Below are 27,441 nucleotides of genomic sequence, written 5' to 3' on the forward strand. Positions count from 1 at the left end.
GGAGAGGGAGAGAGAGAGAGACAGAGACAGAGAGAGAGAGAGAATCCCAAGCAGGCTCCAAACTGTCACTGCAGAGCCCAATGCAGGGCTAGAAACCAGGAACCACAAGATCATGACCTAAACTGAAATCAAGAGTCTGATGCTTAATCCACTGAGCCACCCAGGTGTCCCACAATTTTAGAATATTAAACAAGATTCTATTCTATTACCTTTCACACATTTTCTTAGAACATTGTGACTTTTATCTATGAAGTCAAAAGCACATATTTCCTCAGGAGAAGAAATACTCAGAACTCAGACATCAAAGATCTGATTTCTTTGTGTTTTACATACGAAATGGACTCTTGAAACTCATGATGATTTTGAGAAATTTCCCCCAATTTTTTATTAAAAATCTCATACATATAGAAATGTTGAGGGACACCCGGGTGGCTCAGTCAGTTAAGCGTTCGACTTCAGCTCAGGTAATTATCTCATAGGTCATGGGTTTGAACCTGCTTCAGATTCTGTGTCTCCTTCTCTGTCTCTGCCCCTCCCCCACTTGCACTTATCTCTCTCTCAAAAATGAATAAACATTAAAATTTTTTTAAAAAAGAAATGTTGAAAAGTTTATTGGGAACACTTGCATCTACTCCTAGATTTTACCACTAATATTTCAATATATTTGCTTTATCACATATTTATCCATTTATATGTAACTCTATTCATTTTGCTTCTGGATGCTTTTGCAGGTAATTTGCAAACACCAACATACTTTATTATAGATACTTCAGCATGTGTATCACTAAGAAAAAAACATTTTGAGTTTAAGGTCTAAGCTGTGGAAGATGCAGAGCCAGCTAAGCCATATCAGTACATTGGTAAGAGAACAGATGGGAGACTATAGTACTTAACCCTCCTTGATTATATAAATGTTAGCTAGGCAGATGAAGCAGATCCCCAAAGAGAGCAACAGAAGAAACATTGGTTTATTCTCAGTCCTTGTAAAGGTACCAAGCACTGATGCAGGAGAAAGCACTTGCCGTAGGAGCCCTGGATACAGGAAAGGATTTTAGGTCAAGCGGACTGTTTTGCTTTATTTCCTGTTGAAGCTTAGGGGAACTACAAACATCTGTATGAAGTTTGTTGTGCCAAGGTGATCACAGAGTCTTCTCTTTGCAGAGAAAAGTATGAGGGAGCATCTGAATGTTTCTAGTAGGGTGAAAAGTAACAAATGTAACAAGATAAGGAAAAGAGTTCATGGCTCAATGACCAAGGATGATGAGAAAACCAAGGATGGTTTTGGATCAGACACTCCTTCACCACTGATGTGTGGAATTCACATAGCTCTAATGTGCATGCCATCTTGGGAAGATAAGATAGTATGCGGAAATCTGGAATTGAATTCAATTAAACATGAAATGACTTAGAAAATACTGAATTGATCAAGTCCCTATAGAACTGACTCATTTGTGTATATTTCTATTATCAGTGGGGACATAAATGTTGAAAATGCAGAATAAGCCATAGAGAAAAAGTGTATATGTATTTCATGCCTGAGATTTTTTTTTGTCAGAAAATATTCTGAGTAAGACCAGATTCTTAGATACATTGTAAAAACGTATTCCATAAAAGTATAAAAAAATAAATATTAAGCTTGGGAATACATAGTTTTGCTCTTATTGATTCTTTATTTGTTGTCATTCTTATTGATTCTTTAGAAAAGAAGCTCTTGGGGTCCAGCATATAGAAAATTGTTTATATTTGGGTATTTAGTTATGCAAAATTAAAGCCACTGTTGAATGAAAAGCAACAGGTGTTAAAATTCTTTGATAATAATAGTATCAGTGGAATGCTTTAAATTGTCGTTGTTTAGGGGCGCCTGGGTGGCTCAGTTTGAACGTCTGACTTTGGCTCAGGTCATGATTCCAGAGTTCGTGAGTTTGAGCCCCGCATCAGGGTCTGTGCTGACAGCTCAGAGCCTGGAGCCTGCTTCAGATTCTGTGTCTTCCACTCTCTCTGCACCTCCCCTGCTTACCATCTGTCTGTCTGTCTCTCTTTCAAAAATAAATATACATTAAAAAAAGAAACCTTTAAGTTGTCTTTGTTTAAAGTTTCTCTTTTATCCTCAAAGCCTTCAGGAACTTTGTTTCTTCAAGCGAAATAGTCTTGTGTTTGCTGTGTAATAAAGTATTAGGGGATAGGCCTGTATTCATGCTTGATATAAAAATCACAGGGGAGCAGCAGCTAGTTGAGTGGGCTAGATTAATGATTTAAGGAGGGAAGGAATCGAGTGCATGGCAAGGACTAATTTGTAGAATATCTAAGCATAAGCATTCTGTGACATTTCTCAAGGTTAAAGGAATAAAATAATCTTCTATAGTCAAGCAGGGTGCAAGCCTGCATAATACAAATGTGTGTATCCAAAGAAAGAAACGTGGTATTATTTTTGGTTTCAGAATAATACAACCTGTCTTCAAAAGATATTCTTCACAATAGCATTCTCAGATAATTTAATAGTGGGGGACACAGGTGATGTTTATTTTCTTGTTTTTGTTTCTTTGTTTTCAGATGATCTACAGTTAAATTGTGCTAATTTGCCATCCTCCAAAATTAAGGTAGAAGAATACCTTAAATAGTCTTTGGTAAGTTAATAACTTTACCTTTTTAATTATTTTGACCATAAGAGTTCCTGATAAGCATTATTTTAAGATAAAAAGATCCTATCAGTAAGTATTTGTAGTTATATGACAACAAATATCCTCAAACTCTTAGTAACTTATATCAAAAAATATTTATTTTTTTACTCAATCAACATGTCTATCCATATTAGCCTCACCCACTTCCACTGAATCTTTATTTCATTCCCCAACCTCTGAGTACATTCAAAGTCACTGTGAATGAGTGAAAAAAGACATGGGAAATCACACAATGGCTTTAAAGCTTCTGCCAAAAAGTGACATATGGCACTCATATTCACGTTTCATTGGCCAAGCCAAGTCAATCCTGAGGTCTCTAGGGCAAGCATATATATTTCTGATTCAGAGAAGGGCACAACAGGAATAAAATTGAATATTTAGGAAACATTAATAAAATCTATCTCAACATATATTATAACATATAATAAATATGTTAACTTCACACTTACGTAATTTTGCATTCTGTTAATATATATCATGCATATCCTTTTTTTTTTCTAATTATGGAAATAGTTGTGAAATTTGGTTTCTGGTCAATTACCTCCATATCTTATTAAAGTAAACATATGCTGGTTTTGCTCATCCAATAAGCATTCCATTTTCTACTAGTAAGAGTGCTTGAAATGTCTTTTAGGAATTACATCTTGACCACTTAGGGTACATGTATTTTATTTACTATCTATAACTCTAAGTTTGGGATGTGTGACCCCACCTTGGGTCAAAGAGCACAACACTCCATAGTCACTGTGTGACACATGCCTGTCCAAACAGTGCAGTTTGATCACTCTGACCACATTGATTCACATCAGTTGAAACATTACCATTAAAATGTTTCAATCAGAATGGATCCTGGACATGTGTAAAAGCCTGTCAGAAGAAAATAAAGTAAAACAAAACAAAAATTCTCCCCCTCGTTTTTTTTTTTTTTTTTTTTTTTTTTTTGTTGTTGTTGTTGTTGTTGTTTTTGGACCTTGGGTCTTGGTCTACCAGCTAGCAGCCATTTTCGTCATGCTCATGTAAGTGAATTAAGTCAAAAGATATAGACATGGTGAGACCTGATGATATGTAGAATTTTGAAGGAAAAGCTGTATCTGAAGATGGAAAGAGGAAAAGGAGAAAGGAATAGGAAAATAGCAAGGACCCATTGTGGAATATGGAACCTATAAAATAAATTTGCTTTCCTTTTAATGTCGGAAGTAAGTTTTCTGGTTACCTGCAAACAAATGTCCCAACTGATTCAAATACTATTCCAAATAGCACATATGCTTACTAAGTGAGGTTTTACTGTTTCTGCAGTTGCTAATTTGCCATAATTGCCAAGCTCAGGCTTTTTTCATCTTGGAAAAGGCACAACAGACCTGGCTTCCATGAAATGAGACAAAAATTTTATTCATGTTGATGCTGGAGGTAGGACAACATAAATAGGCTTTTAAAGCTTTGTGAAGGGCCAACACCAATCTAATAGGATTCTAGAAGTCATGAGTAGGGAAAATTGAAGAGAATTATTATTTGAAGAGATAGCGCGCGTGGTTTTCCAAGTTAGGCTAAAGACATGAATCCTCAGATGTGAGAAACGCAGTGGATTCAAGCAAGAATAATTAAGTTTTAAATGGAAAACTCTATCAATAAGAACCTATATTTTAATCAGGAGGATATCACTTTTTCTTTCCATAGAATGTGATAATGAAGAATGATGACCTCATGTCTAGACTTAAGCTTTTAACTCTGCTTCCGCTCAAGGGGTTCTAATGTGTTTCAAAAGCAATCAATCATATGCCAAAAGCTGACTGAATAATTACCTGTGAGATTTTCTGAAAATTTTTAATCTTTTTTGATAAGAATACAATTTCCATAAAATCATCTCATCCAGGCATACATCAGGTTTTGGGTAGCTGCCTTCTGTTCAATAATCTATAAAACCTTGTTGAGAGGGCAGTCTTTTTATTGTGATTTTCAAAAAAATTAATAATCAAATATATATTCTTAATCTTTAAACTCACATGTTCTTAAAAATCTACTGGGGACATGGTCACATCCTAAATCCAGTGAAATAAGATGTTAAACCAGTTTTAACACCTAAAATGCAACCAAGATTAACTAAAGTTTTTAAACTAATGCATTGCCCACAAAGTATTTCCTCACAGTTGGTGCATAATTAAAAAAATATTCAAAATAAATCTGAGGACTATTATATTATCAATGTGCCAGAAAACTAGTCAAAGCAGAATAGAATTCATATATAAAGTAAGTTTGCCTATAATGTAATGCAGTGTTACTCTGTATAAACAAAATTAGTGGAAATCAACTTGGGAGTGAAGTAAACCTCTGCCTACTTCATAAGCATGTTGGAATGTTGAACATAGCTCACCATTAAATGGTATAGTGTATGATTTGCTGTTTTGATGATTTGGAGTAAAGGGAGGGATAGGAAAAAGGGAATGAAAGAAATAACAGGTCAAGGATTGTCATCCTGGCTTGAGAATTGTTAAAGCTAACCTTTAGTAAAATGTTTACGGATAATCTAAAATACTGAATTATAAAAGTAAGATAGAGTTTGATTTGTGCCACCAGAGATACTGAGTTATAACTAGTAATACCGTATTTATAGTGAAAGACTGAGTACAGACTTAATCGCACTTGTTAATGAATGGAATAAATGATAGACCTCACAAGTCCAAATTTATTTAACTTAGTTACTATCAAAGTTGTGATAATAAAATTGGTGCAATAGTTGTATTATATCAGGAACCACAGACTAAGAATGGCTTATGTATGCCAGAATTTTAGCTATGTATTCTGCCGCTAAATCACACATTTAAAATTGGCGTCAGATCTTTGATGATAGATAAGAAGATATGCCATAGGTTTTTGCACTTCCTTATACTTAATTTCCACTTTACCACAGTTAGTGCTAAGAAAAAATGGTTCTAAGTAGTGTTAATAGGTAAGGTTTACAAATGTTATTCCCAAAGTAGAAAAATATTTCTTTTTCAAATGATTGCCACTAAAACGTAAGCCATATTTTATTACAGGGTATCTCAGTACTTTTAATGACCTACTATTTGTTGTGAATCTGCAAGATGAAAAATATAGAAGGAAAACACATATCAGCAATTCTTTTACTTTGACCCTCAATTGTCAAACCCTCTGATAATATTGCTTAAAACTACCATCACTTAACTATGCCTTGAGCACCCTAGTTTATATCAATAACTTATCCCTAAATCATTTTGTGAGTTTTATAGTAATGTGTACGTTTTAGCCTCTTATTTATTAATCATTACTCAGTCCAGAATCATATAGCATAATCTCACTGAAAATACAAATACAATGTGAAAATATCACAAATAAATCACCATAGTGATAATAAGATGATTATACAGTTTTTCTATTTCACCTTTCACAAATGTGTAACTTTACATATCACTGGAACAGAGCATATCACACTTAAATTTAAAGAATATGCAGAGTGATTGTACGGTAGATTATGTTTTTGAATTGCTAAATCTTGGTGAGAGGGAGGGGATGCATGAAACTATATTTGGACCTTTTAAAAAAAATTACTTAACTCTACTTACTAAATACTTTATCATGTCCAAGAAGTCATCTTCTGTTTCTTCCTGGATCCAAGCTTTCTCATTGGTACAATGAAAGCTGCACTCAAGTAATCAGTTCAGATTATTTGAGGAATAGTCAAGTGCATAGCAAGAACAATCAAAGGAGGCAAAGCAAAACAGGACAGAGGCTCTGGATTTCACAACCCAAGAGTTAGATACCTAATGCCCTTTTAGGATCAAGTAAAAAAATAATAATCATTAACCTTTCATGCAATCATGTAAATTCTGATATCATGCCATTATATTCTCTGTATGAATATTTATCAAAAAATTTAAAGAAAATGTAGGGTTCTGAACTCATCATTTTAAGGTAAACTGCAAATACATCTTCAGTATTCTTTGAACATGAACAAAATCAGCAAATGATTACAACTGGCACTTGTAATAAGCACTAGTTATGGTTGATGTATGAGATAATTACAATGCTTTGCTGGAAAATCTAATAAATCCCAGAATTGTTATTTTCTAAAATCTATTTTTATGGAAATTAGAACCCAAATATTCCATTTATTATAGCAAGAGAACCAAACAAGTTTTTCTGACAGACTCAATCAAAAACTGTGTCAACTCATAAAAAGTAATTGTTTTTGAACACTGGGAAAAATACTTCATTTTCTAAAAGTGAATGGTTTAATATTAAAATGTAGTAAACTTTATAATTTTCAAAAAAATGAATTTAATAAGTTTCAGACACCGTTGTGCCCTAGAACTGAGGGAAATAGTAAATATAACAACAATTTAAAATATATTTGACAAATTTTCAAAACATGATTCACTTACAGTATAATGTTTCTTGAAATAAAATCTTATATTCAAGTCAGATGGCTTATTGTTTTTTCCCCCAACATATCTAAATGCTTTGTGATTTTTTTCTAATTCCCTTTTACTGTTACTGAGTGGGTTATTCAAGCCTGTATAAAAGATTATTCAAGGTAAGATATTTTAGAAGTTTTCAGTGCCACATTAAGTCAATCTTTTTGTCTCAACCAAGTTGACAACCATGTAACTACTTTATCATTAACTCAATTGAGCCATTTTTTTCTCCAAATCACAATATTAGCTCAAATGAGGCCAATTTTTAAGTTAAATAACAAAAACTATATGCAAATAATATAGGTAAATTAAAATGTTTTTATATGTCAAGCAAGTTGGGATTTTTTAGCTACACTGGATCTTGAAACAGTTTTAATAAATTTAAAATGTGTTTAAATTTTAAATACATGGATGAAAACAAAAAAAAGGAGAAGCTTTCATTTTTTGTCTTTTTGTTGAAGCATAGCTGACATACAACATTATATTAGCTTCAGTGTACAACTGAATGATCTATGTATATATTGCAAAATTATTCTTCTTAAACTCTTTTAACTATAACAATGAATTTTATAAATCCCTAAAATATTATCTTCTATCACTCCATAATAAGTGTTTAAGATAATGCCATGTCTTTTCATGAGTTAATAGCTCATTTGTTTTTAGCATTGACTAGTATTCCATTGTCTGGATGTGCCACAGATTATTTATTCAGTCACTTACTGAGGACATCTTGGTTACTTCCAACTTTTGGATGTGAACATCCATGTGCAGATTTTTGTGTGGGCATATGTTCAACTCCTTTGTGTAAATATGAACTTGTGCCTTTGCTTGGTCATATGGTTATAGTATGTTTTGTTTTTTAAGAAACCACCAACCTATCTTCCAAAGTGGCTATATCATTTTGCATTCCCACTAGCAACGAATGAGAGTTTCTGTTGTTCCACATCCTCTCCAGCATTTGGTGTGGTGTCAGTGTCCTAGATTTTGGGCATGCTAATAAATTTGTACTGGTATCTAAGCATTGTTTTAATTATCATTTCCCTGTTGGCATATGATATGGAGCATCTTTTCATCTTCTTATTTTCCATCTGTGTTTTTTCCTGTGATAAGGTGTGCCTGTAATGTCTTTGTCTCATTTTTTAATCAGGTTGTTTTCTTATTGAGTTTAAGATGTTTTTGTATATTTTATTTTGTTTTATTTTATTTTTATTTTAATGTTTATTTATTTATTTTGAGAAAGAGAGAGGAAACATGAGCAGGGGGTGCAGAGAGAGAGAGAGAGAGAGGGACAGAGAGAAAAAAATCCCAACAAGGCTCCCCAGTACCAGTGAAGAGCCTGATGCTGGGCTTGAGCTCATGACCCATGAGATCATGACCTGATCCGAAATCAAGAGTCAGAAACTTAACCAACTGAGCCACTCGTGTGCCCCAAGAGTTCTTTGTATATTTTAAATAACAGTCCCACATTAGATGTATTTTTTTAACTGAGATATAATTGACATATAACATTGTATAAATTTAAGGTGTACAATATGTTAATTTGATACATGTATATATTGCAGCATGATTACAGCTGTAGCATTAGACAACACCTCTGTCACATTACAGAATGATCATGTCTTTTTTTGTGGTGAAAACAATTAGTATTTAGTCTCTTAGCAAATTTGGAGTTTAAAATACAGTATTGCTGATGATAATCCCTCGGCTGTGCATTACATCTCCACAACTTATTTATGCACTAGTTATGTTTTGACCTTTCAACATTTCCTCAATATCTCCACCCTGCCAAGCCCATCATTCTACTGTTTCCATGAGTTCAGCTTTTTCAGATCCCACATATAAGTGGTGTCATGCAGTATGTCTTTCTCTGTCTACTACTCTCACTTAGCATAATGCCCTCAATGTCCATCCATATTGTTGCAAAATAGCAACAATTTCCTCTTTTACTTCATCATAGCTGACTAATATTCTTGTGTGTGTGTGTGTGTGTGTGTGTGCGCGCGCATGTGTGTGTTTGGATCACATATTCTTTATCCATTCATCCACTGAAGGACACTTAATTCCCATCTTGGCTATTTTATATGATACTGCGAAAAGCATGAGGGTGCAGATATCTTTTTGATATATTGTTTTAATTTCCTTTGGATGTATACCCAGAAGTGGGACTATTGGATCATGTGGTAGTTGTATTTTTAATTGTTTGAGGAACCTTTATACTGTTTTCCATAGCAATGGAACCAATTTACATTCTGACCAATAGTGCACAAGAGTTCCCCTTTTTCCAAATCTTTACCAACACTTATCTCTTGTTTCTTTGATGGTAGCCATTCTAACAGGTGTGAAATGATATATCCCTGTTGTTTAGATTTGCATTTTCCTTATGATTAGTGATATTGAGCATCTTTTCATGTACTTATTGGTCATTTGGGTGTCTTCTCTGGCAAAATATCTATTCAGTTCCTCAGCCTGTGTTTTAATTGGACTCTATTTTTTGTTATTGAGTTGTATGAGTTTTTTATTTCTGTGTGTGTATAATATATTTGAAAATATTTTCTCCCATTATGTAGTTTGCCTTTCCATTTTTCTTTGCTGTGCAGAAGCTCTTTAATCTGATATAGTCCCATTTGTCTTCTTTTGTCACAGGTGCTTAAGGTGACATATTAAAAAAAAACAAAGACAAACAAACAATCAAAAAACAAAAAACATTGCCAAGACCACTGTCAAGCATCTCATCTCTTTTCCCTCTAAAAGTGTTATGGTATCAGGTCTTATGCTTAAGTTTTTAGTCCATTTCAAGTTAATTTTTGTGGGTGGTGTGAGGTAAGGTTCCAACTTCATTTTTCTGCACGTGATTATTCAATTTTCCCAACATTTGTTGAAAAGACTGTCCTTTCCCCATTGAATGTTCTTGATAACTTTGACCAATATTAGTTGACCATACATGTGGGGAGTTATTTCTGGGCTCTCTATTCTCTCCCATTGGTCTATGTGTCTTTTCATGCCATTGTGATACTTTTAAAATTAATGTAGCCTTGTAGTTTAGTTTGAAATAGGAAGGGTGGTTGCCCCAGCTTTGTTTATTCTCAGGATTGGTTTGGCTATATGGGGTCTTTTGTAGCTCCATACAATTTTTAGAATTTCTTTATCTCTGTGAGAAAGAAACTATAGACTAATATTCTTGATGAATTTGGATGCAAAATTTCTCTAAAAATTAGCAGTTAATTCAACAATAAATTAATAAAATCATATAACGTGAGCAAGTGGGATTTATCACTGGGATACAAGGGTGGTTCAACGTATGTAAATCAATAAATGTAGTATACTACATTAACAGAATGAAAGATAAAAATCATATGATCATCTCAATAGATGCATAAAAAGTATTTGAGAAGATATAACATTTAACACTTTTTCTGACAAAAACTCAACAAATTGGGTATAGAAGGAACATACCTCAACATAATAAAGGCCATATATGACAAACACACAGCTCACATCATTCACAACAGTGAAAGTTTGAAAGCTTTTCCTCTAAGATCAGTAACAAGACAAGTTACCCACTCTCACCACTCTGATGCAACATTGTGCTGAAAGTCCTAGCTAGAGCAATTAGGGAAGACAAAGAAATAAAAACATCCAAATTGGAAAGAAAGAAGTAAAATTGTCATTATTTGCAAATGATATGTTCCAATGTATAGAAAATCTTAAAAACTCAACCAAGAAATTATTGGAACTAATCAATGAATTCAGTAAAGCTGCAAGATATAACATCAACATAGAGAAATCAGTTGCATTTCTATACACAATAATAAAATATCTGAAAAATAAATGAAGAAAACTATCCCATTCTCAGTGGTATCAAAATAATAAATTACTTGGGAATAAATCAAACCAAGGAATTGAAAGATCCTTGCAATGAAAACTATATGACTTTAATGAAAGGAATTGAAGAAGACACAAACAATGGAAAATTATCCCATGTTCATGGACTGTAAAAATGACTATTGTTAAAATGCCCATACTATCCAAAGTCATGCATTGATTTAATGCATGCATTGATTTAATTGATTTAATTTAATCCCTATCAAATTTCCAAAGGCATTTTTCACAGATGTATCTCATATAAATATTTTCGCCTACTCTGTGGCTTGTCTTCTAATTCTCTGAATATTGTCACAGAGCAGAAGTTTTTACTTTTAATGAAGTCCAGCTTAATAATTATTTCTGTCATGGATTGTGTCTTTAGTGTTGTATTGAAAATTTTGTTGCCATATTCAAGGTCATCTAGATTTTCTTTTGTTATTTTCTAGGCTTTTACCATTTACATTTTACATTTAGGCCTGTGGTCCACTTCGAGTTCAGTTTTGTGAGGAGTATAAGACCTTTATCCAGATTTTTTTTTTTGCATATAAATATCCAATTGCCCCAGTACCATTTGTTAAAATCATTTTTATTTTAAATTACCTTTATTGTGCTGGAAATTCTTTCTCCTAGAAACTTACATAATGGATGTAATATCAAAACAAACTAACAAAAAATCTGAGGTGATAACCAGAGATATTTTGCATTAGTTTATTATTCTCCTATGTTCTTTATTTATATTTCCTAGGGAGTAATTTACTCTGTTTATTTTGCTTTTTTTCTCTTCCTGTTGCAAGCTTTACTCAGATGACTTGTGATTCTTGGTTTTCTTATTATAATTTAATATGAAATTAGTACAGTTAATTATAACTCAACATCTGATATATTTTTTAATAAATTAGAGAAGTGATTATTTGGCATAGTGCCCATAAATAAGTAAATTGGAAGATCTGTGCCCTGAATAATACCCACATTATCTGTACATTTTTTTTCCTCAGAGAGTTTATTCTACTTCTGTAGAAATGAACCTCAGTGAATGGGCACTCATCTCATGATGCTGTTATGTGCGTATGATTGTAGTGACTGAGGTGATGCTCCATTTGTAGATCTTTAATTGCTATTTCAGAAGTATTTCATTCCTGCCATACTTTTAACCTTAGTTTTTTTAATATCTAGGCTTCTTAAGATTCTTCAGGGAAAATGAGCTGCTTTTGACATAGATTTTGACCTCCTTACCAATGCTTCAAAGTTTACTCATCATGGTCTTCCATGTGCCTTTCATTTTACAAAATGGCTTTTGAAATATTTCATTCTATAATGGGCTTTTCAGTTCTTCTCATTCTTGAAACCTTTGTTAAAAGATTTCTTTCTTTTTTTTTTTTTTTTTTTAGCATTTATTTATTTTTGAGACAGAGAGAGACAAAGCATGAATGGGGGAGGGCCAGAGAGAGGGAGACACAGAAACTGAAACAGGCTCCAGGCTCTGAGCTGTCAGCACAGAGCCCCACGCGGGGCTCGAACTCAGGGACCGCGAGATCATGACCTGGGCCGAAGTCGGCCGCTTAACCGACTGAGCCACCCAGGTGCCCCAAAAAAGATTTATTTCTTTGAGACAGAGAGAAAGAGAGAGTGGGAGGAGCAGAGAGAGAGGGAGAGAGAATCCCAAGCAGGCTCCACACTGTCAGCACAGAGCCCAGATGCGGGGCTTGGACTCATGAATCCTGAGATCGTGACCTGAGCTGAAACCAAGAGTCAGATGCTTAACCAACTGAGCAGCCCAGGTGCCCCCATTCTTGCAACTTTTTATGATGTTTTCATCATTTTAATGTTATGTTTGTAAGGGAATGTGGATGAACACATGTCCATCATCCTAAACAAGAACACCATATGGTATTTATATCTTAGTTATCTTTTAGATACCACTGTTACTGCTTATTTTCATGTCTACATTTAGTTTATTAGTTGCCTAATTTCATTCAGTCACACTTTAAATTCAGTAAATCCCTAATAGAATTCCTTTTATCCAAGTAGGTTCTTTGTTTTTAGTCACAATATATGTATGTGAAGCTACTCAATTTTAATCCTCTGCTTACCTCAATCTCTCTCTCATAAATATTTTTGTATCTCATTTATTCTCTCTCTTTAGTTTTGAATCTACAATCTCTTCATTAGAAACATCTACAAATGCAGTAAATTGATCAATGGCATGGTTATCCTCTCATACAAAGGTAAAAAACAATTAAATATAAATGATTATGATGTAAATCACCAAATTACTGAGCCATCTTCATAAATACTCATAGATGTTGTGATGATAGAAATTGAATAGTTGTATAATCAGTGGGGGGATGTCAGGATAATAGAAATTATAATAAGTCTTCTGGTTTGTTTAGACTTCGATGTGCAGTGTTTTCATATTTATTCAATTTCAAGTACTTAATACTCTAAGGTTTAGTTTTTTAAAAAAGATATATTTTCCCCTAGAATGTTAATTAGTTGTTAAAAACTTCAAGTAGCTTTCAAAAACAATTCTCTTTTCTATTGCTTACCAACTAAGACAGAAGAGGATCACAATGACAGATGTTTCATACTCCAGTGAGCACTCAACAAGAGTTTGAGTCTTTTAGTCCCATATTGATGGTTATTTATCCATTAACACTCTACTATAAGAAAATGTTAATTCTCTTGGCCATTTTAACTCAAACTTCAATATTTTATTTTACTGAATTTCTCAATTCAATTTGCAAAGTTTAATTCCTCAGTTTCTCATAATGTGGTTTCAACATTTTTACTGATGCTGCTCCCCAGATCACTCCTGTCTTTGTATTCACTTGAATATCATCTCAGAGAAGCCTTCCTAGTTGTCTCTATCAAAAAAAAAATGTTCTCACTACTCTAAATATATGTTATTTTTTCTTACAGTAATTATTGCTGTGAGACATTATAGTATATATATTTTCCCTCCCTCCCTCTCACACTGAAAAGAAATGGTTTAACTATGAGATTAGTTTTATAATAGTGCTTAAGTTAAAAAAAAATCATATATTGTATGACTCTAATTTAAGAATATGTTACAGTGAAGTGTGTGGAGAGGTGTGGGATGTAATCAATTCAATTGGTTGAATTTTTGTGTTTACTTGTGCAAAAATTTGACATGATTATAGCCATTTTAAAATGCAGCCTAAATGGTCACAGCAGAAAAACTGTCTTACCTGACTTGTTTGACTCAGGTCGAAACCTTTGGACTTAGCAAAACAGCAATTGTTTTTGAGCAATTGCTTGAGAAATCAATGGGAAACCAGATATCCTGATAAGATTGATGGTTGTGGACTTTCTGAAGATAGAATCAGTAGTCAATGAATGTAAAATCGTTGTTGTTAACATCCATAGAAAAATTTGTTATTTCCTTAAACCCATGTAATTGCTCCCTTCTTTTGCCCCATAAAATACCCATGGTTTCACCCTACAAGCAAGACACTATTTTGGTATATGCCTGGATTTGTTCTCCTTGGATTATAATTCTTTGATTCCAAATAAACACTCCATTGTCTCTCATTACACTTCTTATTTTCAGGTTGGCACTTGTATAGAAGGAAATAACATCACACAGTTGCATCTACTATCCTTGATTTGCTTGGATAATAGTTACAGATAAACAGATACACTAAATATAATTACTTATACTTTTTCATATACTTCATATTTCAGTATACCAACACTGATGTGTTTTATTAACACTTGTATGAACATTAACATCTTTCTAAAGTCAGTGCATTTTCAACAAGTTTTATATAGTAATTTCTAAGGTAGGTATAGTTAACATCTAATAAATGTTCTGCTAATACGTGAATTAAAACATTAATTACATCCAATATAACAAACACAGATCAAATATTGTTTGATTTTACTACCTGCTTAAATAAAGCATGAGAAAGGAAATTTGTTAAGAGCTTCCACTTTTTCATGGAACTAGTTCAGGTAGAAATGGATAGATTATGTATACTAAAAAGGGTTGATAGACTATTCATTCTATAAATACGTGCCAGGCAGTATATTTCATCCGGTGATGTTGTGTTGAAAAGGAAAGGTCATTTCCTTATGTACCCATTAGCTTACCAGGGAAGGAAAGTCCCTATACAAATAATTTCATGATGGTTGATCGTTTCTTATAAAAAGTACAAGGTAAAACTAAAATAAGATCGTAAAAAACATTAATCTAAAGCCAAGTAGTACTCAAAAAATGATTACAAAGTAGTCAAAAGCAAGTGTAGATAACACTCCAACAGAATAAAAGAGTATACATGTAAAGGGAAAATGTATAAAGTATATGAAGACTAAAAAGAAGTCCAATATGATTAGTGAATGAGGCTGAGTCTATCCAAATGAAAAAATATATAAATTTGTATCATGAAATGTCTTTCAGGATATATTAATTATTTTGGAATTTTTTATTCAAGTGAAAATAGAAAGCATTGAAAGGTTTTGGTCAGAGTAGTGACATGGCAAGATAGATTTCTTCACATTTATGTAAAATTTAAAAATCATTAATTTTCTTCAAAGTAAATTATGGACAAGTATGATAAATTTAATTTATTGGTCCTGATTCTTTACTTCTCTAAATAAGAATTACATGTATCCACACTTGCCAAAATCTCATAGTGAAGTATATTTTCCAGTCTCTTGACTTGGACCTGGATCATTTATCTTGTTTGGGATGATGGAATGTTAGTGGGCATTATATTTGTAGACGTTTTCTCTGTGCTTGTATGATTGGCATTGCTCTCTTGAGCCTCTGCCATCTCAATAAGAAGGACACCATGGGTAGCAACTGGCTGCAATTTGCCCTCAAGAATAAAACGTGTATCCCAGAGCCCAGGGTAAAGTGGCACTAGCTGAACTACAGCTATGTTAGCAAGAAATAAGTGCTTATTGTGTTTATGTCACTGATTTTGCAGGTATTTGTATACAGTATTATTGAAGTAATGAAGTTATATAACATGGTGAAAAAAAAAAAAAGTTCTACTTGGATGAACTTAAAGTTAAAATAGAGATCCCGCCCCCCACAGTCCCAGATTCACTCTTCTGTTCCCAATGAGGCTCCTAGTATAGCTCCAAGTAACGTGTTTATGACTCTTTCATTATTTTGTCAACTCTAGATATTATTATTAATTCAGCAGTAACATAGATATAAGTTTATCTTGCATAACTTATACTCTCTCCATATTTTTGATAGTTATATTGTCTTGTTATTTTTAACTTTTTTGACACTTTATAATATATTGCAATTTCCATATTTTATTAGCTTCAGACACTATCTCTTACTCCCTTATCTATGATATATGGTTATTAGCATTTTAGATTTCCCTTCCCACTTTTACTTCATGGTTTTAGTTAACTATATTATTGTTTTCAGATTGATAATATTAACTATATATGCATTCAGTTCTGAAGACTGTTCCTACCATAAAGGTAGGGATGTCTGGGAATGAATGTTCAATTCACTTGGCCTCCATCTAGGTATTCATGAATATGCTGAGTTTAGTTTGTATTAATTATCTGACATTTAAGCAGACAGGTTGAGAATCTGCAAAACAGTCAGGATGGGCCAGGCAGACAGAAAAGGAAAACCTGAAAATGGCAAACCAAAGGTTTTCAAAGTATTTGAATGGTAATATTGTAATGTGAGGTCCCTTAATAGGTTTCAAGAACCATGGTACTTTGTACCTTCAACTGAGAGTATGCACATTGTCTGGCTTTGTGTAATTGCTTCTGTACATATAGACGTTCATATCCTTTTGACTCTCATATTTTAATAAAAATACTTTCATAGACATCAATAACTTTGTTCTTTAAGTTCCTGTCATTGCTCTGTAACTGAATGCTTGCACAGTAATCATAATTAAATACATAATGATGTTTTCCTGTAGATTCTTTATAAAAATCAAAATAATTATATGATTTTTATGATGTAAATACTGCACCCAAACTCAAGGCCATTATTCTGATTCAAAGCAAAAGAGAATGTGCAATGTTATCTGGATTAGCCTCTTTTATGTTCTGCCAATTGTGCAAAATCATGGCACATTCTATTTTTTTTTTTCCTATTTGGCCATGATGCTTTTGTACATCTTTTAGTCTTATTTCTAAGTCATTTTATTTTTAAATTATATTGTTACTCATTTTTATTGCTGTTCGCAAAAGATTGTCTTGGTCATAGCCTCAAGCTTATCAACATCATTAGTCTTATTCTCTGAATCAAAAGATCCATATTCTCACTGGAGTGTTCCTCCTTTTGGATACCTCTTGCTTTTTACTCCAATCTGGATCAGATATTAAAAAAGACTTCTTTCAGAATTCTACTTAATCTTGCCATTGCATTTTCCTACACTATAATACTGCGTTAGATCTACTGTTTTCTAGATCTCATATTTCCCTTTTTCTTGATTGCATCTTCCATTTGATCCTTTCTTTATGAATTTCCAACTATTTGTATAGATAATCATAACTTTGAGAGATAATTTATATTTTAGAATTCTAGACAGAAAATAATTTCTATATGAGAAGGCCCATGTCAGTCTGAATCTTATTGTTTTATAGTAAATCCTTTTTTTCTTTGTTAACTTCATTTTTTTATCTTTTAAAAACTTTTAGAATTGTCTTCTTTATCCTTCAACTTTTGCAATTCCACCATAGTTTTATTTTTGTTAATTCACCCTACTCAATGAATTGTTTTAATTTTAAAATTTGTTTCTTTCTTAAAAAAATGTTTATTTATCTTGAGAGAGAGATAGCATGCAGGCAGGGGAGGGACAGAGAAAGAGGGAGAGAGAATCCCAAGCAGTGCAGAGCTTATTGAATTCGGGGCTCAATCTCATCAACTGTGAGATCATTTAATGAGCGGAAGTCAAGAGTCTGGCACTTAACCAGGCCACCTAACGGCCTCCCGAAATTATTTTCCTTCTTTAGGTCAAAAGGACTTGTTTTTAACCGTTTCATTAATAACCTACCTTTCTCAAATTAATTGTTTCATTTTTCTTTGTTGAACTAATGGGAAATTTCTCTGTAACACTTATTTTTCTCTTAAGTTTACCATTTCTTTCCTCGTTTGCTATATTCTAGACTCGTGAAGTCATTCTTCTAACCATTCTACCCAGTGTTTTATACTAAATACAAAATTACTGGGGCACTTGGATGGCTCAGTCAGTTGAGTGTTCAACCCTTGATTTCAGCTTAGGTCATGACCCCAGGGCCATGGGATTATTTGAGCCCCATGCTGGGCTCTGCACTGAGCATGGAGCCTGCTTAAGATTCTCTCTCTCGTTCTCTCTGCCACTCCCCTACTCATGCTCGCTCTCTCTGTCTGTCTAAATACACACACACACACACACACACACACACACACACACATATATTATAATTTTTAAATACATAAATATTACTAATGTCAGATAGATCTGTCAGATAGATAATTTTAAAAAATTATGTTGGGATACTATTTCCTTTTGAAAAATTCTCAATTATTTCCCTGTTCATGTTGGTGTTTTCTTTTTAATGGATATTCCATGTATCTGTTCATGCTTATCTCATCATTTATTCTTGAAATGGAAAGAATAAGCTGGTTGGGATACTGGAAAGCAGGAGTTCCCTTTGCTATTATATTTCCCAATGGTTTTTGAATGGGTAAATAGCTAGAAGTTTAATACCCATTTATAGTATTTTCCCCAGTAGGTTTTTCTTTATGACCTATGGGAATGTGGCCAAGGAACAAACTGTACTCTCTAGAATGTAAAAACAGGGAGAACTTTACTCTGTAATACTCACACTAAAGTCCTTGCATCCCTGAAGTAGTTTGTTCGGTTTCCTCAGAGACTTGCCTAGAGATGAAGGAAGGTGGTAGTGCTGAGGGAGGAATGGGGTAAAATAAAGATAAGGTTGATTCTGTACAGATCTTCAATTAATCACCCAATCTGCTGCCTTACTTTCAACTCTCTTTGTATCTCCTGACCCCATGCTTCTCCAGGATTATGAACAGACAGACTCCCAACTTTTGCCCTAACAAGTCCATCTTCTTTTTAGTTGTATGCCTTCAGTAAACATTGTCGATTGTTTGGACCATACTCTTCTTGAGTGTCACTTGCTTGGTTTTTCTATTTGAACTATTAACAAATCACTTCTCTTTGGAATTCCAATACACAGATCAGTTTTTCCAGACTCCATTCTATTTACTTTTGCAATAGATATGGTAGGAAATGGTTATAAAATGGTATGATTACCCATTCTAGTTTGAAGTCAGTAGGAGTGGAGAAAAATGGGCAGATTCAAAAGGTATTAAAGAATAAAATAAAAAAAAAAGAATGTAAACGTAAACACATAGGATTGTTTTTCTAGGTAATAAAATTAAATGAATGGAACTATCATTTAACAACCTACAGAACATGATGAGTAGATTTGAGAGAGATATCATAAATCATTTTTTACCTTTTGTAGTTTGAATCCCTTGCAAGATATACATGAGGATGCAAATATAGATAGTTTTACTTGTATGATAAGAATTTAGGACCTATGTATAGTGATTATAGTAAAATAAGGAATGTGTCATCTAGGAATAAAATATAGAAGGAGAAGAAAAGGTGGCTCAAGACAGGGATGGTATTGATAAAGTTCATCATCCATCATGTAATAGCCTACACAGAACCTAAGAACTCGGTAAAGGAGAATATTGGAGTATCAAAAGAAGAGGAAAAACAAAGCAACATGTGTTTAGGGAGTTGCAGAAAGAACTCTAAGAAGCCTAAGACTCTTAAGATCCATGTCCTGGCCAACAAAGAAAAGCATAGGCGATTTACTTAATCTATGAACATTGTTGGTCCCTACTATATTCTAGGCTTTAAATTCTAGACCCTGATAATACAGTGGAAAGAGAATAGTCCATGGTCTCAAAAACTTTAAAATGTGGCATGAAAAATGGCCATTGTGCAATTAAATGAAAGTGTGATACATACCAAAATGGACAAAAATAGTAGGCTATTTATACAATGTATAAATCAGCATCGTTTGGGGTTCATATAAGCTATTTAAGAAAGAGTAATGCTTACGTTGTGACTAAAAGGTGAATGATACATATTAGTCTAACAAAATTGGAATTTTAACAATACAATAGTGTAGAGAAGTGGAAGATAAAAAGGAAAGTGGATGTGACCCCACAGAGAAAATCAGTTTTAGTGTGTCTATAGTTTATTAAATAAAGAAATGAAAAATGCATATTTCAAATGTCCTAGCAATCTGCATGCATAGGTGAACCTGTTTTTAATATGCTAAGGAGAAGGACAGAGCTGGAGAGGTATCGGACCAGTTTCTATAAAACTTATTGATTTGGGAACACACGCACTTCATGCACTGCATGAAGAGAATCAGATGGATCACAGTCTGAAGCTTTTCAGTAGTTTAAAATTATTCATGGATCACAATTTTGAAGATTTGATCATTAGATTTAAACTCTTACACTTTGGCACAGTATACAAATTTAAAACCCTGACAGTAAATAAAGGAGTGATTTGTTTTTCAACTTTCCACTCCAATTTTAATGATAATTTTATTATTATTGCAGAAACACAGAGAATATTCAAATAACTCTGAAAAAGTCTCATTTTCTGTAAATTGAGGAATATGTATCATCTTAGATAGGTCATGTTCTTAATAACAGCTCTTTAAATTAAGTATCTAACCTATACAATTTCTTAAGTGATCTCCATAGTTTTCTTGACCTTTTAGTAGACAAAATTTGGGGGGGAAAAGATCATCTTGGTAAGTTCTTAAAAGTCAAAAGGAAGTCTAAAGGCTATTTTTTAAGAATTGGAAAAGGCCAAAACACTTAAAATCTTGCAACATTGTGCTTTTTTTTCACACTACAGAAATTATGTTCAAATGGCAGTTCAGAATGAAGTCATTTTAAATTTGTCACTATGTGGCAAGTTGCTTTCTTAAATTCTTAAATAACTGCTTCTCTGTTAGTATGCTAGAGATTTGAAAGAAATAATTTATTTCTGAGTCACCTAGCATATAGCCGACCACAAAGGGGTTAAATATTTTATATATATAAAATACACATTATAAACTATGTCATATGTAATCACTTATATAAATGTATGCAATATATACACACATATATGTATATGTGCACACATATATGTATACATTCTCATACACACATATACACACATTCAGAATACTAGCAAATAGCTTCAGATATTTTTGCTATGGCAATTTGAATACCTAATTTACAATTTTAAGAAAAGTTTTAAAAACTTAAGAGAAATTTCATATTTTATATTACAAAAATAACATTGTAAACAAAAATGAATTTTAACGAGAAGCCAAAAGGCTTTCTTTCGATACTTCTATAGGTCTTTTAAAGTTAAAAAAACTCGATTAGATTAGAACTTCAAGTCGCTTTCACCAAAGACTAGGATTTAATGGAGATACCATAGGGACTGCTTTAAAGGGGTGAAGGAAAAAAATAATAAATAAAAGAAAGATCAGGAGTTCTGAACATTTGTTTCTACTTTATCCAAAATAAATAAGCTTCTTTTTATTAACATAATATACTGAGGTCCTGAGTTTCTTTTTTATCAAAAAGAAGCAGCAGCAAACAAATTCATGGAGAAAAAAGGAAAAAAGAAAACAAAATGACATATCTATTCCAAATGTAGTCTAACATCACCACAAAATAAAAGCAAAAGCAAAAATTCCAAAGGGTGGGACTTGAGCACCCAGAATCTTCTTGGTTATTTCACCTCTACACCTATCGCTCTATGTATTTTGATTTCCTTTTTAAGGGCAGAAAAGATGAGATGGAGGCAGGAAAGGTACATACATATGAGTACTTTTCTCTTATTAATCTTTTTAATCTGAGTGATAGAATAACCACCTGGTCAAATACCTTTGAGTTGTCCTACCTTGGTGAGGTAAATGGCCATTGATCTGATGGAAGAACAATAACTTCAATGAGGGACTCTTTCATACCTCAACCAACTGATATCTAAGACCATTTAAAACTCTGAAGTTCTGAAGGATGGGTTATCTAGATTTAGTTCAAACATTTACAAAGTTTTAAATGTAAGGGATTTAAAATGTGCAAAAGCAATAGGCATATTTACAATGAGATTAATTCAAACTGGAATTTGCTTGAGAGAATTGTAAATTAAATATTAGGACAACACAGAAGTGAGTTTTCTTCTATCTAGGAAAAGGAGGACTAGAGAGAACATCATGGAGCAATCTTTTTTAAAGGCCAGTAAGTGTCCTTGACTTTTGCCCTGAAGAGACATTATCTTTATTATGATGCACCATAAACAAATATGCTCTTTGATCTGGAAGGACATACTGGGTCTATATTCCAAGGCTGTTTGTTATACAAAGATCCTTGAAAAGAAAGTCTGGAACCAAGTTAGTCAGTATCTGTTCACAAGATGGGCAGAAATGTGAGGGACTGACAAGAGAGAATCGAGAATCATCTCCCAACAGAGGCATTGTAATAACACATATAATAGCTCTGTAATATTACATGTAATATGTAATATAACATGTAATATTATATGTAATAATACATATAATAGCTCTGTAATAACACATGTAATAGCTCTGTAATATTACAGAGCTACTGTAATAACCCAGAGGAGAGATGCCTGGAATGAGGAAGCAACCATGGGAATTAAAGAAGAGGTGTAAAGCCCAAAACACCATATAAGTGGGTTAAAAGAACTGAATAGAGATAGTTTGGAAAAGGAAAAAGATGAATGTCTAAGGATTGGGATATGGAGAATGGATACATATACTTAATAGCAAAAATAATTACACTTGGGTAGATGCCATATATATATATATATATACACACACACACACACACACACACACACACACACACACACACACACATATATATATGGTTTTTTATTTTATTCAGGTAGAGTACATGCAACCTTTGTTATTTTAACCAATGTATTTTATTTTTACTTTTTAAAGCAATCTCTATATACAACATGGTGCTTGAACTCATGACCCCGAGATGAAGAGTCACATGCTCTTCCAACTGAGCCAGCAAGGTGCTCCAAGTGGAGATGCTATCTTGATAATTAGTTGACAAATAAAAAATGGCCCAGAAATTCACAGATAAATGATTCACAAAAATATTGTGTTTATAATCATTACTGGTTAAAATATTAAAGTTTTCTCTTAGAAACCGGATGCAGAAAATACTGTAACTGTGTACAGAATATTATCTCTGTTATTGCATCTTATATGTAGTAATTCATTTGCTTGACAATCAGTACCTTTGATGCTAAGTATATTCCAGTTTTTAGAAAAAAAGATGTTTAAAAAATTTTTTAACGTTTATTAATTTTTGAGAGAGAGACCGAGTGCAAGTGGTGGTGGGGGGAGGGAGTGCGGTGCAGAGAGAGAAAGAGATACAGAATCTGAAGCAGCAGGCTCCATGCTCCAAGCTGTCAGCACAGAGCCCCATGTGGGGCTCAAACTCATGAACTGCGAGATCATGACCTGAGGTGAAGTAGGATGCTTAACCCACTTAGCCACCCAGGCACCCCCCAAAAGAGATATTTTCAGAGCTAAATGATAGTCGAGTGCATTTAAATAATAAATAACATGTAATTTAGTATACATTCTAAGATATCTGGAAATAATGGTGAAAATTAATCACGATTATAAATATATTTCACTATGAGAAACTTACAATTTTTATTTACTTGTTATATATAGTGATAGATACATGATTTATTTTAGCTGCTGCAGTTGACAATTTAGTTATCAACAAGCAAATGAAATCCATTATTTTGTATATTAGTAATCTGAACTGTAAAAGCATGCTGAAGTTAACATAAAACTTTATTTGTACTTACAGAAACCCCAAACTGGTTGTCAAAGAAAAAAGGTCAATACTAAGAGTGAAAATTTGGAGTGTGGTTTTGGACTGATAATTAAAATCAGTTTGAAAATATGCAATAGCAAATAAAACTTACCTATCCTTTTTAAAGAATATTTACATGGCAAGTGCTTTATAGAGTAAGTCCCAGAACAAGCAGTGCTACAATAATTTTCACCTTTCCATGAAAGGTGGAGTAGTTGTAGCTCTACCTTATAACTCAAAGTGATATTGAAATATTTTACTTTAAATCATCAATTGTTCCTCAGTTTTTTTCTTAATTTTGTGATGTGTTACATTTTATTTTTCCCAATTCATAATCAATAGCATTATTCCAAAACTCAGGCAAAATAACTGACATGAAAATACTGTAATGGAGCTTTATCACACAAACTTCACTGAATAGGATCAAATGAACTTTCATCACCTTTACGATGAAAGAAGCTGCCCAGTGGTACAGAGAGCTGTGCTCTATAAAATCAAGATTTCTGATGTCATGTCCAGTTTTATTATTTTTTGGTTTTGTATCTTTATCCCCTTTCCTACAGTCTGTTAGAAAATTTCACTTAGAGGGGTAGAGAGAACATTAGGGCAGGAAAAGAGCTAAAAGAAGGAAGAACAAGAGGCAAGAAAGAAAACAAACCACTCTGTGCTGGTTTGCAAAAAGCTGCAGGCAACCCTAGAGCTGCCAGAGAGAGAATGAATGGGTAGGCTATGCCCTTCCCTCCTACCTTAGGACATGAAAATTCAAAATCCCAATCCTAAATAAACCTCAGAATTAAAAAACAAAAACAAAAACAAAAACAAAAAACAGTGAAAGTTGGGGTGCCTGGGTGGTTCAGTCGGTTAAGCATCTGACTTCCCACTCAGGTTACGATCTTGTGGTCCATGAATTCCAGCCCCATGTTGGGCTCCGTGCTGACAGCGCAGAGCCTGGAGCCTGCTTGGGGAATCTGTGATTGATTCCCTCTCTCTCTGCCCCTCTGCTCTTGCTCTGTCTGTCTCTCAAAAAATAAATAACTGTCAAAAACAATTTTTTTACAGTTATGATGAAACAAAGCTTCAGATGAAAAAACCTTAATGAGTATGACTGCCTAAGGATTACCACAACTATTTGCATTTTAGACCAATTCTCTGAATCAAATGATCAGAAAAGACATTTAAAACAAAGAAACAAAGGTCTGAATGAGTCCATTGATAGTGTGTGACCAAAAAGGCCTTAAGTCATTAAAAAGGAATGAAAAAAAAAAATCTTTTTTAAGGGACAAGGATAATCCTAGTGGATAATTTACTTAAAGCAAGTTTGCAAAAATACTTTTCTCTGTTACATTTCACTGTGCAGACACAGCCTCTGAGAAAGCTGAGCTTCTTTACTTCTTAAACTTTGTGGCTAGGGGCACCTGGGTGGCTCAGTTGGTTGAGCATCTGACTTTGGCTCAGGTCATGATCTCACAGTTGGTGAGTCTGAGCCCTGAGTTGAGCTCTGTGTTGATAGCTCAGAGCCTGGAACCTGCTTCAGATTCTGTGTCTCCCTCTCTCTCTGCCCTTTCCCCGCTTGTACTTTGTCTCTGTCTCTCAAAAATAAATAAAAATATTTAAAAAAATTCATGGCCAGAAGAGTTAGAAGAGGCATTGTTCCTGTACCTCCATCCTTAAAGATATCTACTTATCACTCGTATCCTCCAAAGGCAAACTGTTTCTAAAAAATCTTCAGGATGCCCAACATGGCCTGTGCACTACTCCCCACTCCACAGTTAAACAAGAAGTATAAAGAGAAAAGTGTCTGTTGGGTTATTTATTTTGTTCCTTAGGAGTTAGTGCTATTCTTTTTTAAGCAAACTGGTGAATATTATTAAGAAATAAGTAGTTTCCATACCTAAAATTGAAATTCCCAAAGCCCCTTTCCTTCTGATCACATACGGAAAGTAATTAAAGATTAAAGTTTAAAAATAAACTTTAAAAATATTTTCCAAAAAAAGGCAATTCTTTTATAGCTATTTCTTCTGATCTTAGACTATACTAATAATCAGAACTGAGTAATGTAACTGCCAATAATACATGCATAAAGAAGAATTTTCAACCGATGAACTGAAAGAGAAAAAAAATGTAACTATAGCCAATTTTTGTGACACTTCCTTGGAACACCATCCTTACATTGGTCAAACAAATATATTAAGTATTAAATGACAAATTTACTGTATTAAAAATTAAAAGGAGGAAGTATGCATATAAATCTTATAAAGGGAATATATTTTTGACAATGGTTGGTAAAACTAGTATTTCTGAAGTAAGAAGTGTTTCTTGAAGTTTAATAATAACTTTCAAAGCACAGCACTAAGTTCCTGGAAGGTAAGTAGAATCACTTGAAAATTTTTGTTTAAAGGATATTTTTGTTTTCTTTTGTAAGGAGATACATCCACATTGTCAGTGTCAACACTGAGGAAGAAATGGAGCAGCCAACTGTTCAACTGATCAGAGTATTTAATCCACTAATCAAAGAGAGCGACACATTTAGGGGAGAGGATCTTCCTATTATAAATACCCTATATGCATTTTTGAAGGTGCTTAAATAATTTTATTTGAAGGATATATATATGAACATAAATTTTAGCCTATATGACTTGATGTGTGCCATATAAGTGCACACTGGAGATAACATATTCCCTATTATTTTTATATTTCTTTTAACCTTAATAAAAAATATTTTCAGATGAAAAATAGAAAAGCAGATTCAGATGAAAAAGTGTTCTATTGAAAAAAGAAATACATTAAAAATAATTCAATAATTCGCATAATTTATTTAATTTTGGTTTTTATACTTAACAAGTTTAAAATGCATTTTTGTCTTCCTTAAGAATGAAGCTACTTAATATATTCACCTTTAGTGTATGATTATTGTTAATCCAGTTGGTAAATTACTCATATCTATCCTCCATCTGTAATTCTGGCTTTCAACTGATCCAGCAGGTGATTATAAAGGGGTAACTGTCAAAGATGTAAATTAGAAAATAATTACTGTTTCCAGGATATTTAAATTAGTCAACTATAGGATTAAGTGTTCTACTTTTTTGCTAGTTTTTGTTAGTTTATTTTATAATACAGTTCTGGGATAGATCAGTTATGTCCTGCAGTACCACTAAATTGGCCAAAGACCAATAACATCAAAATAAATTTAGAAATAACAAACCTAGCCATTGATAATTTCTGTGTGATTACGTTATTGACATATGATTTAAAACTATTTCCTAGAGAGGTAAGGGGAAAATGGACTTTATAAGTTTAAGGTTAAGCTTCAGGGACGATGTCAAATTTAACTATATATCTTGCTTGGGATTAGTAATGAAGATGATTTGGAAATTGTCTAAGAACAGAAAGCATGGTAGGAGTGTAAGAGAGCAGATACAGTCTATGTAATATCCTAGAATATTGGAGCATATAGAGAAAGATGATTGTTATAGTTTAGGCTTCTATAACAAAATACCATAGACTAGTTGATTTAAACAACAAGAAAAACCCACACTTATTTATCACAATT

General features: G+C 33.2%; 1 long non-coding RNA gene across 1 annotated transcript; it reads left to right on the forward strand.

Moving 5' to 3' along the window:
* Positions 1-2,554: 2,554 nt before the first annotated feature.
* On the forward strand, positions 2,555-26,586 carry LOC123380042. The gene is made up of 3 exons (XR_006585284.1): positions 2,555-2,624; positions 13,116-13,197; positions 26,314-26,586. It is a non-coding gene; the product is annotated as an uncharacterized LOC123380042 (long non-coding RNA).
* Positions 26,587-27,441: the final 855 nt, after the last annotated feature.

Source organism: Felis catus, chromosome C2, assembly GCF_018350175.1.
Source record: "Felis catus isolate Fca126 chromosome C2, F.catus_Fca126_mat1.0, whole genome shotgun sequence".
Lineage (NCBI taxonomy): Eukaryota > Metazoa > Chordata > Mammalia > Carnivora > Felidae > Felis > Felis catus.